This window comes from Arachis hypogaea, chromosome 10, assembly GCF_003086295.3.
Source record: "Arachis hypogaea cultivar Tifrunner chromosome 10, arahy.Tifrunner.gnm2.J5K5, whole genome shotgun sequence".
NCBI lineage: Eukaryota > Viridiplantae > Streptophyta > Magnoliopsida > Fabales > Fabaceae > Arachis > Arachis hypogaea.
This window is the reverse complement of record NC_092045.1, coordinates 79749636-79766768: the sequence shown is the minus strand read 5'-3', so window position 1 is coordinate 79766768 and position 17133 is coordinate 79749636. Positions and strand designations below refer to the sequence as shown.

The window sequence follows — 17133 nt, the reverse complement described above, 5'->3', positions numbered from 1 at the left end:
GAGTTCTTAAGAATGAATTCTAGTGTTTCAAGGTGATGTTCTTATCATCACCGAAGCTGATTGATTTTCATCAATTTAGCTCTTGAATGCAATGTCCTGCTGAAGCTTGTTCAGCCATGTCTAATTTCTTTAGACTGAAGCTTTAGACTAACATTGCATGATTCCTGGAATTCTCATTAAGAATTTTGAGACCTTTATTTTCTTTTCCACTTAATTTTCGAAAAACACAAAAAAATTACAAAATCATAAAATCCAAAAATATTTCTTGTTTGAGTCTAGAGTCTCATATTAAGTTTGGTGTCAATTGCATGTTTCTGTTCTTTTTGCATTCATGCATGTGTCTTCATTAATCTTCAAGTTGTTCTTGATGGTTTCATTGCTCTGATTTTTAAATTCTCTTGACTTGAGTGTTTTGCGTTTCTCATATGCATTCTCATTTTGTTACTGTCAGTAGTATACAAACTGCTAAGTTTGTGTCTTGCATGCATTGTTATTTGATTTTAGTTGCATATTGATTATTCCTTATTATTAAAAATCCAAAAATATTTTTAATTTGTGTCTTTTCAAGTCAATAATACAGAGAATTGAAGATTCAGAACATACTGCAGAGGAATCACACAGAAAAAGCTGGGCGTTCAAAATGCCCAGTGAGGAAGGCAAACTGGCGTTTAAACGCCAGCCAGGGTGCCTGGCTGGGCGTTTAACGCCCAAAAGGGTAGTAGTTTGGGCATTAAACGCCAGAATGTGCACCATTCTGGGCGTTTAACGCCAGGATGGCACAAGAGGGAAGATTCTGTTTTTAATTCAAAAATTTTTTAGTTTTCAAAATCTTTTCAAAATCAAATCTTTTTCAAATCATATCTTTTCAATCAAATCTTTTTCAAAATCAATTTCTTTCCATTTTCAAATATACTTGCTATCAATTAATGATTTGATTCAACATTTCAAGTATGTTGCCTTTTCTGTTGAGAAAGGTTTAATGTTTGAATCATATCTTTTCTTGATAGCCAAGTCATTAAATTTTAAAATCACATCTTTTTCAAAATAGTTTTCAAATCATATCTTTTTAATTTCTAACTTCAAAATCTTTTCAAAAATCACTTGATTTCTTTTCCACTCTTATTTTCGAAAATCAATTAGTGTTTTTCAAAATGTTTTTAAAGTCTTTTGCTTAATTTTCGAAAATTTCTTCCCATCTTCTCACATCCTTCTATTTATGGACTAACACTATTCCTCAATGAGCAATTCGAACTCCATCTCTCTTGATAAGTTCGAATTCTTCTACTTCTGCCTTCCATTTTTCTTTTCTTCTGACACCTCAAGGAATCTCTATACTGTGACATAGAGGATTCCATATTTCCTTGTTTTCTTCTCTTTCATATGAGCAGAAGCAAAGACAAAAGCATTCTTGTTGAGGCTGATCCTGAACCTGAAAGGACCTTGAAGCGAAAGCTAAGAGAAGCTAAGGCACAACTCTCTGTAGAGGACCTAACAGAAATCTTCAAAGAAGAAGAACCCATGGCAGCCGAAAACAACAACAATGCCAACAATGCAAGGAAGGTGCTGGGTGACTTTACTGCACCTACTCCCGACTTCTATGGGAGAAGCATCTCTATCCCTGCCATTGGAGCAAACACCTTTGAGCTTAAGCCTTAATTAGTTTCTCTAATGCAACAGAATTGCAAGTTCCATGGACTTCCATTGGAAGATCCTCATCTGTTTTTAGCTGAATTCTTGCAAATCTGTGACACTGTCAAGACTAATGGGGTTGACCCTGAGGTCTACAGACTTATGCTATTCCCTTTTGCTGTAAGAGACAGAGCTAGAATATGGTTGGACTCACAACCTAAAGAAAGCCTGAACTCTTGGGAAGAGCTAGTCAATGCCTTCTTGGCAAAGTTCTTTCCACCTCAAAAATTGAGTAAGCTTAGAGTGGAAGTCCAAACCTTCAGACAGAAAGAAGGAGAATCCCTCTATGAAGCTTGGGAAAGATACAAACAATTAATCAGAAAGTGTCCCTCTGATATGCTTTCTGAATGGAGCATCATAGGTATTTTCTATGATGGTCTCTCTGAACTATCCAAGATGTCTTTGGATAGCTCTGCTGGAGGATCTCTTCATCTGAAGAAGACGCCTACAGAAGCTCAAGAACTAATTGAAATGGTTGCAAATAACCAATTCATGTACACTTCTGAAAGGAATCCTGTGAACAATAGGACTAATCAGAAGAAAGGAGTTCTTGAGATTGATACTCTGAATGCCATATTGGCTCAGAACAAAATATTGACTCAACAAGTCAATATGATTTCTCAAAGTCTGTCTGGAATGCAAAATGCACCAGGCAGTACTAAGAAAGCTTCATCAGAAGAAGAAGCTTATGATCCTGAGAACCCTTCAATGGAAGAGGAGAATTACATGGGAGAACCCTATGGAAACACCTATAACCCTTCATGGAGAAATCATCCAAATCTCTCATGGAAGGATCAACAGAGACCTCAACAAGGTTTCAACAATAATAATGGTGGAAGAAACAGGTTTAGCAATGGCAAGCCTTTTCCATCATCTTCTCAGCAACAGACAGAGAGTTCTAAGCAGAACAACTCTGACTTAGCAACCATGGTCTCTGATTTAATCAAAACCACTCAAAGTTTCATGACTGAAACAAGGTCCTCCATTAGAAATTTGGAGGCACAAGTGGGTCAGCTGAGCAAGAAAATTACTGAACTCCCTCCTAGTACTCTTCCAAGCAATACAAAAGAAAATCCAAAAGGAGAGTGTGGTGGACGAAATTGTGATCACTACAACTTCGCACAACTAACCAGCAAGTGTACTGGGTCGTCCAAGTAATAAACCTTACGCGAGTAAGGGTCGATCCCACAGAGATTGTTGGTATGAAGCAAGCTATGGTCAGCTTGTAAATCTTAGTCAGGTAGACTCAAATGGATATGAATGATGAATAAAACATAAAGGTAAAGATAGAGATACTTATGTAATTCATTGGTGGGAATTTCAGATAAGCGTATGAAGATGCTTGTCCCTTCCGTCTCTCTGCTTTCCTACTGTCTTCATCCAATCCTTCTTACTCCTTTCCATGGCAAGCTGTATGCAAGGGTTTCACCGTTGTCAGTGGCTACCTCCCATCCTCTCAGTGGAAATGTTCAACGCACCCTGTCACGGCACGGCTATTCATCTGTCGGTTCTCAATCAGGCCGGAATAGAATCCAGTGATTCTTTTGCGTCTGTCACTAACGCCCCGCCCTCAGGAGTTTGAAGCTCGTCACAGTCATTCAATCATTGAATCCTACTCAGAATACCACAGACAAAGTTTAGACCTTCCGGATTCTCTTGAATGCCGCCATCAGTTCTAGCTTATACCACGAAGATTCCGGTTAAAGAATCCAAGAGATATCCACCCAATCTAAGGTAGAACGGAGGTGGTTGTCAGGCACACGTTCATAGGTGAGAATGATGATGAGTGTCACAGATCATCACATTCATCAAGTTGAAGAACAAGTGATATCTTAGAATAAGAACAAGCGGAATTGAATAGAAGAACAATAGTAATTGCATTAATACTCGAGGTACAGCAGAGCTCCACACCTTAATCTATGGTGTGTAGAAACTCCACCGTTGAAAATACATAAGTGATAGTGTGATCATTGGCTTCGGCCCCAGAGAGGGAACCAGAAGAACCAAGATGAAAATACAATAGTAAATGATCCTACTTATAGAGAACTAGTAGCCTAGGGTTTACAGAGATGAGTAAATGACATAAAAATCCACTTCCGGGCCCACTTGGTGTGTGCTTGGGCTGAGCATTGAAGCATTTTTGTGTAGAGACTCTTCTTGGAGTTAAACGCCAGCTTTGGTGCCAGTTTGGGCGTTTAACTCCCATCCTTGTGCCAGTTCCGGCGTTTAACGCTGGAAATTCTGAGGGTGACTTTGAATGCCGGTTTGGGCCATCAAATCTTGGGCAAAGGATGGACTATCATATATTTCTAGAAAGCCCAGGATGTCTACTTTCCAATGCCGTTGAGAGCGCGCCAATTGGGCTTCTGTAGCTCTAGAAACTCCACTTCGAGTGCAGGGAGGTCAGAATCCAACAGCATCTGCAGTCCTTTTTAGTCTCTGAATCAGATTTTTGCTCAGGTCCCTCAATTTCAGCCAGAAAATACCTGAAATCACAGAAAAACACACAAACTCATAGTAAAGTCCAGAAAAGTGAATTTTAACTAAAAACTAATAAAAATATACTAAAAACTAACTAGATCATACTAAAAACATACTAAAAACAATGCCAAAAAGCGTACAAATTATCCGCTCATCACAACACCAAACTTAAATTGTTGCTTGTCCCCAAGCAACTGAAAATCAAATAAGATAAAAAGAAGAGAATATACTATAGACTCCAAATTATCAATGAAACTTAGCTCTAATTAGATGAGCGGGACTAGTAGCTTTTTGCCTCTGAACAGTTTTGGCATCTCACTTTATCCTTTGAAATTCAGAATGATTGGCTTCTTTAGGAACTCAGAATCCAGATAGTGTTATTGATTCTCCTAGTTAAGTATGATGATTCTTGAATACAGCTACTTATTGAGTCTTGGCTGTGGCCCAAAGCACTCTGTCTTCCAGTATTGCCACCGGATACATACATGCCACAGACACATAATTGGGTGAACCTTTTCAGATTGTGACTCAGCTTTGCTAGAGTCCCCAATTAGAGGTATCCAGGGTTCTTAAGCACACTCTTTTTGCCTTGGATCACAACTTTATTTCTTTCTTTTTCTCTCTTTTTTTTCGTTTTCTTTTCTCCCTTTTTTTTCGTTTTTCTCCTTCTTTTTTTTCTTTTTTTTTTGTATTCACTGCTTTTTCTTGCTTCAAGAATCATTTTTATGATTTTTCAGATCCTCAGTAACATGTCTCCTTTTTCATCATTCTTTCAAGAGCCAACAATTTTTAACATTCATGAACAACAAATTCAAAAGACATATGCACTGTTCAAGCATACATTCAGAAAACAAAAAGTATTGTCACCACATCAAAATAATTAAGCTAGTTTTAAAGATGAATTCGAAATCCTGTACTTCTTGTTCTTTTGTAATAAAAACATTTTTCATTTAAGAGAGGTGATGGATTCATAGGACATTCATAACTTTAAGGCATAGACACTAAGACACTAATGATCACAAGACACAAACATAGATAAACATAAGCACTAAAATTCGAAAAATAGGAAAGTAAAGAACAAGGAAATTAAAGAACGGGTCCACCTTAGTGATGGCGGCTTGTTCTTCCTCTTGAAGATCCTATGGAGTGCTTGAGCTCCTCAATGTCTGTTCCTTGTCTTTGTTGCTCCTCTCTCATGATTCTTTGATCTTCTCTAATTTCATGGAGGAGGATGGAATGTTCTTGATGCTCCACCCTTAGTTGTCCCATGTTGGACTCAATTCTCCTAAGGAGGTGTTTAGTTGCTCCCAATAGTTTTGTGGAGGAAAGTGCATCCCTTGAGATGAATCTCTCCATCTCCCATGACTCGGAGGTGAAAGATCTTGCCTTCCCTTTCCTCTTTCTAGAGGTTTCTCCGGCCTTGGATGCCATAAATGGTTATGGAAAAACAAAAATCAATGCTTTTACCACACCAAACTTAAAAGGTTTGCTCGTCCTCGAGCAAAAGAGAAAAGAAGAGAGTAGAAGAAGAAGAAATGAAGGAGATGGAAATGGCTTTGTGGTTCAGCCAAAGGGGGAGAAGTAGTGTTTAGGTTGTGTGAAAATGAAGGAGTGAAGATGGGTTTTGATAGGTGAAGGGTTTTTGGGGAAGAGGAGTTGAGGTGATTGGTGAATGGGTGAAGAAGAGAGAGAGTGGTGGGATAGGTGGGGATCCTGTGGGGTCCACAGATCCTGAGGTCAAGAAAAAGTCATCCATGCACCAAGTGGCGAGCAAAATTGCTCTTCATGCCAATTCTGTCGTTAAACGCCGGGCTGGTGCCCCTTTCTGGCGTTTAACGCCAACTTCTTGCCCTTTTCTAGCGTTTAACGCCAGTCTGGTGCCCCTTTCTGGCGTTAAACGCCCAGAATGGTGCCAGACTGGGCGTTAAACGCCCATCTGCTAGCCTTACTGGCGTTTAAACGCCAGCTGGATCTTCCTACAGGGTGTGCTATTTTTCTTTCTGTTTTTTATTCTGTTTTTGCTTTTTCAATCGATTTTGTGACTTCTCATGATCATCAACCTACGGAAAACATAAAATAACAAAGGAAAATAGATAAAATATAACGTTGGGTTGCCTCCCAACAAGCGCTTCTTTAATGTCAGTAGCTTGACAGAGGGCTCTCATGGAGCCTCACAGATATTCAGAGCAATGTTGGAACCTCCCTACACCAAACTTAGAGTTTGAATGTGGGGGTTCAACACCAAACTTAGAGTTTGACTGTGGGGGCTTTGTTTGGCTCTGTTTTGAGAGAAGCTCTTCATGCTTCCTCTCCATGGTGACAGAGGGATATCCTTGAGCCTTAAACACCAAGGATTCTTCATTCACTTGAATGATCAATTCTCCTCTATCAACATCAATCACAGCCTTTGCTGTGGCTAGGAAGGGTCTGCCAAGGATGATGGATTCATCCATGCACTTCCCAGTCTCTAGGACTATGAAATCAGCAGGGATGTAATGGTCTTCAACCTTTACCAGAACATCCTCTACAAGTCCATAGGCTTGTTTTCTTGAATTGTCTGCCATCTCTAGTGAGATTTTTGCAGCTTGCACCTCAAAGATCCCTAGCTTCTCCATTACACAGAGAGGCATGAGGTTTACACTTGACCCTAAGTCACACAAGGCCTTCTTGAAGGTCATGGTGCCTATGGTACAAGGTATTGAAAACTTCCCAGGATCCTGTCTCTTTTGAGGTAATTTCTGCCTAGACAAGTCATCCAGTTCTTTGGTGAGCAAAGGGAGTTCATCCTCCCAAGTCTCATTTCCAAATAACTTGTCATTTAGCTTCATGATTGCTCCAAGGTATTTAGCAACTTGCTCTTCAGTGACATACTCATCCACTTCAGAGGAAGAATACTCATCAGAGCTCATGAATGGCAGAAGTAAGTCTAATGGAATCTCTATGGTCTCATTTTGAGCCTCAGATTCCCATGGTTCCTCATTAGGGAACTCATTGGAGGCCAGTGGACGTCCATTGAGGTCTTCCTCAGTGGCGTTCACTGCCTCTTCCTCCTCTCCTAATTCAGCCATGTTGATGGCTTTGCACTCTCTTTTTGGATTTTCTTCTGTATTGCTTGGAAGAGTACTAGGAGGGAGTTCAGTAATTTTCTTACTCAGCTGTCCCACTCGTGCCTCCAAATTTCTAATGGAGGACCTTGTTTCAGTCATGAAACTTTGAGTGGTTTTGATTAGATCAGAGACCATGGTTGCTAAGTCAGAGGCGTTCTGCTTAGAACTCTCTGTCTGTTGCTGAGAAGATGATGGAAAATGCTTGCCATTGCTAAACCTGTTTCTTCCACCATTATTGTTGTTGAAACCTTGTTGAGGTCTCTATTGATCCTTCCATAAGAAATTTGGATGATTTCTCCATGAAGGATTATAGGTGTTTCCATAGGGTTCTCCCATGTAATTCATCTATTCTATTGAAGGGTTCTCAGGATCATAAGCTTCTTCTTCAGATGAAGCCTCCTTAGTACTGCTTGGTGCATTTTGCATTCCAGACAGACTTTGAGAAATTATATTGACTTGCTGAGTCAATATCTTGTTCTAAGCCAATATGGCATTCAGAGTGTCAATCTCAAGAACTCCTTTCTTCTGATTATTCCCATTATTCACAGGATTCCTTTCAAAAGTGTACATGAATTGGTTAATTGCAACCATTTCAATTAGTTCTTGAGCTTCTGTAGGCATCTTCTTCAGATGAAGAGATCCTCCAGCAGAGCTATCCAAAGACATCTTGGACAGTTCAGACAGACCATCATAGAAAATACCTATGATGCTCCATTCAGAAAGCATATCAGAGGGACACTTTCTGATTAATTGTTTGTATCTTTCCCAAGCTTCATAGAGGGATTCTCCTTTCTTCTGTCTGAAGGTTTGGACTTCCACTCTAAGCTTACTCAATTTTTGAGGTGGAAAGAACTTTGCCAAGAAGGCATTGACTAGCTTTTTCCAAGAGTTCAGGCTTTCTTTAGGTTGTGAGTCCAACCATGTTCTAGCTCTGTCTCTTACAGCAAAAGGGAATAGCATAAGTCTGTAGACCTCAAGGTCAACCCCATTAGTCTTGACAGTGTCACAGATTTGCAAGAACTCAGCTAAGAACTGATGAGGATCTTCCAATGGAAGTCCATGGAACTTGCAATTCTGTTGCATTAGAGAAACTAATTGAGGCTTAAGCTCAAAGTTGTTTGCTCCAATGGCAGGGATAGAGATGCTTCTCCCAAAGAAGTCGGGAGTAGGTGCAGTAAAGTCACCCAGCACCCTCCTTGCATTATTGGCATTGTTGTTGTTTTCGGCTGCCATGGGCTCTTCTTCCTTGAAGATTTCTGTTAGGTCCTCTACAGAGAATTGTGCCTTAGCTTCTCTTAGCTTTCGCTTCAAGGTCCTTTCAGGTTCAGGGTCAGCCTCAACAAGAATGCTTTTGTCTTTGCTTCTGCTCATATGAAAGAGAAGAGAACAAGAAAATATGGAATCCTCTATGTCACAGTATAGAGATTCCTTGAGGTGTCCGAGGAAAAGAAAAATAGAAGGCAGAAGTAGAAAATTCGAACTTATCAAGAAAGATGGAGTTTGAATTGTTCATTAAGGAATAGTGTTAGTCCATAAATAGAAGGATGTGAGAAGAGGGGAAGAAATTTTCGAAAATTAAGTAAAATATTTTAAAAACATTTTGAAAAACACTAATTGGTTTTCGAAAACCATGATTGAGAAAGAAGTAAAGTGATTTTTTGAAAAAGATTTTGAAATTAGAAATAAAAAAGATTTGATTGAAAATTATTTCAAAAAAGATGTGGTTAAGAAGATATGATTGATTTTAAAAAGATGTGATTGAGAAGATATGATTTGAAAAACATTTTAAAAAAAAGATTTGATTTTAAAAATTAATGACTTGGCTATCAAGAAAAGATATGATTCAAACATTAAACCTTTCTCAACAGAAAAGGTAACATACTTGAAATGTTGAATCAAATCATTAATTGATAGCAAGTATTTTTGAAAATAGAAAGAAATTGATTTTGAAAAAGATTTGATTGAAAAGATATGATTTGAAAAAGATTTGATTTTGAAAAGATTTTGAAAACTAGAAAAAATTTGATTTGAAAACAAAATCTTCCCTCTTGTGCCATACTGGCGTTAAACGCCCAGAATGGTGCACATTCTGGCGTTTAACGCCCAAACTACTATCCTTTTGGGCGTTAAACGCCCAGCTAGGCACCCTGGCTGGCGTTTAAACGCCAGTCTGTCCTTCTTCACTGGGCGTTTTGAACGCCCAGCTTTTTCTGTGTAATTCCTCTGCAGTATGTTCTGAATCTTCAATTCCCTGTATTATTGACTTGAAAAAACACAAATTAAAAATATTTTTGGATTTTTAATAATAAGGAATAATCAAAATGCAACTAAAATCAAATAACAATGCATGCAAGACACCAAACTTAGCAGTTTGTATACTACTGACACTAACAAAATGAGAATGCATATGAGACTCAACAAAACACTCAAGTCAAGAGAATTCAAAGATCAGAGCAAGAAAATCATCAAGAATTACTTGAAGATCCTTAAGACACATGAATGAATGCAAGAAGAACAGAAACATGCAATTGACACCAAACTTAATATGAAACACTAGACTCAAACAAGAAACATAAAATATTTTTGGTTTTTATGATTTTGTAAATTTTTTTTGTGCTTTTTCGAAAATTAAGTGGAAAAGAAAATAAAGGTATCAAAATTCTTAGTGAGAATTCCAGGAATCATGCAATGTTAGTCTAAAGCTTCAGTCTAAAGGAATTAGACATGGCTGAACAAGCTTCAGCAGGACATTGCATTCAAGAGCTAAATTGATGAAGATCAATCAGCTTTGGTGATGATAAGAACATCACCTTGAAACACTAGAATTCATTCTTAAAAACTCTGAAGAAAAAATACCTAATCTAAGCAACAAGATGAACCGTCAGTTGTCTATACTCGAACAATCCCCGGCAACGGCGCCAAAAACTCGGTGGACGAAATTGTGATCACTACAACTTCACACAACTAACCAGCAAGTGTACTGGGTCGTCCAAGTAATAAACCTTACGCGAGTAAGGGTCGATCCCACAGAGATTGTTGGTATGAAGCAAGCTATGGTCACCTTGTAAATCTTAGTCAGGCAGACTCAAATGGATATGAATGATGAATAAAACATAAAGGTAAAGATAGAGATACTTATGTAATTCGTTGGTGGGAATTTCAGATAAGCGTATGAAGATGCTTGTCCCTTCCGTCTCTCTGCTTTCCTACTGTCTTCATCCAATCATTCTTACTCCTTTCCATGGCAAGCTGTATGTAAGGGTTTCACCGTTGTCAGTGGCTACCTCCCATCCTCTCAGTGGAAATGTTCAACGCACCCTGTCACAGCACGGCAATCCATCTGTCGGTTCTCAATCAGGCCGGAATAGAATCCAGTGATTCTTTTGCGTCTGTCACTAACGCCCCGCCCTCAGGAGTTTGAAGCTCGTCACAGTCATTCAATCATTGAATCCTACTCAGAATACCACAGACAAGGTTTAGACCTTCCGGATTCTCTTGAATGCCGCCATCAGTTCTAGCTTATACCACGAAGATTCCGGTTAAAGAATCCAAGAGATATCCACCCAATCTAAGGTAGAACGGAGGTGGTTGTCAGGCACATGTTCATAGGTGAGAATGATGATGAGTGTCACAGATCATCACATTCATCAAGTTGAAGAACAAGTGATATCTTAGAACAAGAACAAGCGGAATTGAATAGAAGAACAATAGTAATTGCATTAATACTCGAGGTACAGCAGAGCTCCACACCTTAATCTATGGTGTGTAGAAACTCCACCATTGAAAATACATAAGTGATAGTGTGATCATTGGCTTCGGCCTCAGAGAGGGAACCAGAAGAACCAAGATGAAAATACAATAGTAAATGATCCTACTTATAGAGAACTAGTAGCCTAGGGTTTACAAAGATGAGTAAATGACATAAAAATCTACTTCCGGGCCCACTTGGTGTGTGCTTGGGCTGAGCATTGAAGCATTTTCGTGTAGAGACTCTTCTTGGAGTTAAACGCCAGCTTTGGTGCCAGTTTGGGCGTTTAACTCCCATCCTTGTGCCAGTTCTGGCGTTTAACGCTGGAAATTCTGAGGGTGACTTTGAACGCTGATTTGGGCCATCAAATCTTGGGCAAAGTATGGACTATCATATATTGCTGGAAAGCCCAGGATGTCTACTTTCCAATGCCGTTGAGAGCGCGCCAATTGGGCTTCTGTAGCTCCAGAAAATCCACTTCGAGTGCAGGGAGGTTAGAATCCAACAGCATCTGCAGTCCTTTTTAGTCTCTGAATCAGATTTTTGCTCAGGTCCCTCAATTTCAGCCAGAAAATACCTGAAATCACAGAAAAACACACAAACTCATAGTAAAGTCCAGAAAAGTGAATTTTAACTAAAAAATAATAAAAATATACTAAAAACTAACTAGATCATACTAAAAACATACTAAAAACAATGCCAAAAAGCGTACAAATTATCCGCTCATCAGAGTGCAAGGCCATCAACATGGCCGAATTTGGAGAGGAGGAAGAGGCAGTGAACGCCACTGAGGAAGACCTCAATGGAGGTCCACTGGCCTCCAATGAGTTCCCCAATGAGGAACCTTGGGAATCTGAGGCTCAAAATGAGACCATAGAGATTCCATTGGACTTATTTCTGCCATTCATGAGCTCTGACGAATATTCTTCCTCTGAAGAGGATGAGTATGTCACTGAAGAGCAAGTTGCTAAATACCTTGGAGCAATCATGAAGCTAAATGATAAGTTATTTGGTAATGAGACTTGGGAGGATGAACCCCCTTTGCTCACCGAAGAACTGGATGACTTGTCTAGGCAGAAATTACCTCAAAAGAGACAAGATCCTGGGAAGTTCTCAATACCTTGTGCCATAGGCACCATGACCTTCAAGAAGGCCTTGTGTGACTTAGGGTCAAGTGTAAACCTCATGCCTCTCTCTGTAATGGAGAGGCTAGGGATCTTTGAGGTGCAAGCTGCAAAAATCTCACTAGAGATGGCAGACAATTCAAGAAAACAAGCTTATGGACTTGTAGAGAATGTTCTGGTAAAGGTTGAAGACCATTACATCCCTGCTGATTTCATAATCTTAGAGACTGGGAAGTGCATGGATGAATTCATCATCCTTGGCAGATCCTTCCTAGCCACAGCAAAAGCTGTGATTGAAGTTGATAGAGGAGAATTGATCATTCAAGTGAATGAAGAATCCTTTGTGTTTAAGACTCAAGGATATCCCTCTGTCACCATGGAGAGGAAGCATGAAGAGCTTCTCTCAAAACAGAGTCAAACAGAGCCCCCACAGTCAAACTCTAAGTTTGGTGTTGGGAGGCCACAACCAAATTCTAAGTTTGGTGTTGAACCCCCACATTCAAACTCTAAGTTTGGTGTTGGGAGGTTCCAACATTGCTCTGAGCATCTGTGAGGCTCCATGAGAGCCCTCTGTCAAGCTACTGACATTAAAGAAGCACTTGTTGGGAGGCAACCCAATGTTATATTTTATCTATTTTCCTTTGTTATTTTATGTTTTCTGTAGGTTGATGATCATGAGAAGTCACAAAATCAATTGAAAAAGCAAAAATAGAAAGAAAAACAGAAAGAAAAATAGCACACCCTGGAGGAAGAACCTGCTGGCGTTTAAATGCCAGTAAGGCTAGCAGATGGGCGTTTAACGCCCAGTCTAGCACCATTCTGGGCGTTTAACGCCAGAAAGGAGCACCAGACTGGCGTTAAATGCCAGAAAAGGGCAAGAAGTTGGCGTTAAATGCTAGAAATGGGCACCAGCCCGGTGTTTAACGCCAGAATTGGCACAAAGAGCAATTTTGCTCGCCACTTGGTGCAGGGATGACTTTTCCTTGACACCTCAGGATCTGTGGACCCCACAGGATCCCAACCTACCCCACCACTCTCTCTCTTCTTCACCCATTCACCAATCACCTCAACACCTCTTCCCCAAAAACCCTTCACCTATCAAATCCCATCTTTCTCTTCACCACTCACATCCATCCTTCATAAAACCCCACCTACCTCACCATTCAAATTCAAAACACTTTTCCTCCCAAATCCACCCTCCCATAACCGAAACCTACCCCTCTCCACACCCCTATATAAACCTATCTTCACTCTTTCATTTTCACACAACCTAAACACTCCTTCTCCCTTTTTGGCCGAACCACAAAGCCTCCTCCATCTCCTTCATTTCTTCTTCTTCTACTCTCTTCTTTCTTCTTTTGCTCGAGGACGAGCAAACCTTTTAAGTTTGGTGTGGTAAAAGCATTGCTTTTTGTTTTTCCATAACCATTTATGGCATCCAAGGCCGGAGAAACCTCTAGAAAGAGGAAAGGGAAGGCAAAAGCTTCTACCTCCGAGTCATGGGAGATGGAGAGATTCATCTCAAGGGTGCATCAAGACCACTTCTATGAAGTTGTGGCCTTGAAGAAGGTGATCCCCGAGGTCCCTTTTAAACTCAAAAAGAGTGAATATCCGGAGATCCGACATGAGATCCGAAGAAGAGGTTGGGAAGTTCTTACCAACCCCATTCAACAAGTCGGAATCTTAATGGTTCAAGAGTTCTATGCCAATGCATGGATCACCAAGAACCATGATCAAAGTGTGAACCCGGACCCAAAGAATTGGCTTACCATGGTTCGGGGGAAATACTTGGATTTTAGTCCGGAAAATGTAAGGTTGGCATTCAACTTGCCCATGATGCAAGGAGATGAACATCCTTACACTAGAAGGGTCAACTTTGATCAAAGGTTGGACCAAGTCCTCACAGTCATTTGTGAAGAGGGCGCCCAATGGAAGAGAGATTCAAGAGGAAAGCCAGTTCAATTGAGAAGGCACGACCTCAAGCCCGTGGCTAGGGGATGGTTGGAGTTTATCCAACGCTCAATCATTCCCACTAGCAACCGGTCCGAAGTTACTATAGACCGGGCTATCATGATTCATAGCATCATGATTGGAGAAGAAATAGAAGTTCATGAGGTGATATCCCAAGAACTTTATAAGGTGGCGGACAAGTCCTCTACCTTGGCAAGGTTAGACTTTCCTCATCTCATTTGTCACCTCTGTTATTCAGTTGGAGTTGACATAGAGGGAGACATCCCCATTGATGAGGACAAGCCCATCACTAAGAAGAAGATGGAGCAAACAAGAGACCCCTCTCATCCTCAAATCCCTGAGATGCCTCAAGGGATGCACTTTCCTCCACAAAACTATTGGGAGCAACTAAACACCTCCCTAGGAGAATTGAGTTCCAACATGGGACAACTAAGGGTGGAGCACCAAGAACATTCCATTCTCCTCCATGAAATTAGAGAAGATCAAAGAATCATGAGAGAGGAGCAACAAAGACAAGGAAGAGACATTGAGGAACTCAAGCACTCCATAGGATCTTCAAGAGGAAGAACAAGCCGCCATCACTAAGGTGGACCCGTTCTTTAATTTCCTTGTTCTTTATTTTTCTGTTTTTCGAAAATTATGCTTATGTTTAGCTATGTTTGTGTCTTGTGATCATTAGTGTCTTAGTGTCTATGCCTTAAAGTTATGAATGTCCTATGAATCCATCACCTTTCTTGAATGAAAAATGTTCTTAATTGAAAAATAAAAGAATTGCATGAATTTTGAATTTTATAACAGTTTAATTATTTTGATGTGGTGGCAATATTTTTTTTTGTTTTCTGAATGTATGCTTAAACAGTGCATATGTCTTTTGAATTTGTGGTTCATGAATGTTGGCTCTTGAAAGAATGATGAAAAAGGAGACATGTTACTGAGGATCTGAAAAATCATAAAAATGATTCTTGAAGCAAGAAAAAGCAGTGAATACAAAAAAAACGAAAAAGAGAGAAAAAGAAAAAAATAAAGTTGTGATCCAAGGCAAAAAGAGTGTGCTTAAGAACCCTGGACACCTCTAATTGGGGACTCTAGCAAAGCTGAGTCACAATCTGAAAAGGTTCACCCAATTATGTGTCTGTGGCATGGATGTATCCGGTGGTAATACTGGAAGACAGAGTGCTTTGGGCCACGGCCAAGACTCAATAAGTAGCTGTGTTCAAGAATCATCATACTTAACTAGGAGAATCAATGACACTATCTAGATTCTGAGTTCCTAAAGAAGCCAATCATTCTGAATTTCAAAGGATAGAGTGAGATGCCAAAACTATTCAGAGGCAAAAAGCTAAAAGCCCCGCTCATCTAATTAATACTGATCTTCATAGATATTTTTTGAATTCATTGCATATTCTCTTCTTTTTATCTTATTTGATTTTCAGTTGCTTGGGGACAAGCAACAATTTAAGTTTGGTGTTGTGATGAGCGGATAATTTGTACGCTTTTTGGCATTGTTTTTAGTATGTTTTTAGTATGTTCTAGTTAGTTTTTAGTATATTTTTATTATTTTTTAGTTAAAATTCACTTTTCTGGACTTTACTATGAGTTTGTGTGTTTTTCTGTGATTTCAGGTATTTTCTGGCTGAAATTGAGGGACCTGAGCAAAAATCTAATTCAGAGACCAAAAAGGACTGCAGATGCTGTTGGATTCTGACCTCCCTGCACTCGAAGTAGATTTTCTGGAGTTACAAAAGCCCAATTGGCGCGCTTCTAACGGCGTTGGAAAGTAGACATCCTGGGCTTTCCAGCAATATATGATAGTCCATACTTTGCCCAAGCTTTGATGGCCCAAACCGGCGTTCCAAATCAGCTCAAGAATGCCCGGCGTTAAACGCCGGAACTGGCACAAGGATGGGAGTTAAACGCCCAAACTGGCATAAAAGCTGGCGTTTAACTCCAACAAGAGTCTCTACATGAAAAATGCTTCAATGCTCAGCCCAAGCACACACCAAGTGGGCCCGGAAGTGGATTTTTATGTCATTTACTCATCATTGTAAACCCTAGGCTACTAGTTCTCTATAAGTAGGACCTTTTGCTATTGTATTCATATCTGGGTAGCTATCTTTGTTCTTATGCTATCTTAGATCATTGGGAGGCTGGCCTCACGGCCATGCCTAGACCTTGTTCTTATGTATTTTCAACGGTGGAGTTTCTACACACCATAGATTAAGGTGTGGAGCTCTGCTGTACCTCGAGTATTAATGCAATTACTATTGTTCTTCTATTCAATTCCGCTTGTTCTTGTTCTAAGATATCACTTGTTCTTCAACTTGATGAATGTGATGACCCGTGACACTCATCATCATTCTCACCTATGAACGTGTGCCTGGCAACCACCTCCGTTCTACCTTAGATTGGGTGGATATCTCTTGGATTCTTTAACCGGAATCTTCGTGGTATAAGCTAGAATTGATGGCGGCATTCAAGAGAATCCAGAAAGTCTAAACCTTGTCTGTGGTATTCTGAGTAGGATTCAATGATTGAATGACTGTGACGAGCTTCAAACTCCTGAAGGCTGGGCGTTAGTGACAGACGCAAAAGAATCACTGGATTCTATTCCAACCTGATTGAGAACCGACAGATGAATAGTCGTGCCGTGACAGGGTGCGTTGAACATTTTCACTGAGAGGATGGGAGGTAGCCACTGACAACGGTGAAACCCTTGCATACAGCTTGCCATGGAAAGGAGTAAGAAGGATGGGATGAAGACGGTAGAAAAGCAGAGAGACGGAATGGACCAAGCATCTTCATACGCTTATCTGAAATTCCCACCAATGAATTACATAAGTATCTCTATCTTTATCTTTATGTTTTATTCATCATTCATAACCATTTGAGTTTTCCTGACTAAGATTTACAAGGTGACCATAGCTTGCTTCATACCAACAATCTCTGTGGGATCGACCCTTACTCGCGTAAGGTTTATTACTTGGACGACCCAGTACACTTGCTGGTTAGTTGT

At 40.0% G+C, this 17133-nt stretch overlaps 2 non-coding genes across 2 annotated transcripts; one reads left to right on the top strand and one right to left on the bottom strand.

Annotated features, from left to right (window-relative positions):
• Positions 1–1923: 1923 nt before the first annotated feature.
• LOC112718669 (small nucleolar RNA R71) lies at positions 1924–2031 on the bottom strand. The gene has a single exon (XR_003160999.1). It is a non-coding gene; the product is annotated as a small nucleolar RNA R71 (small nucleolar RNA).
• Positions 2032–7997: 5966 nt separating this feature from the next.
• Positions 7998–8105, top strand: LOC112718900 (small nucleolar RNA R71). The gene has a single exon (XR_003161226.1). It is a non-coding gene; the product is annotated as a small nucleolar RNA R71 (small nucleolar RNA).
• Positions 8106–17133: the final 9028 nt, after the last annotated feature.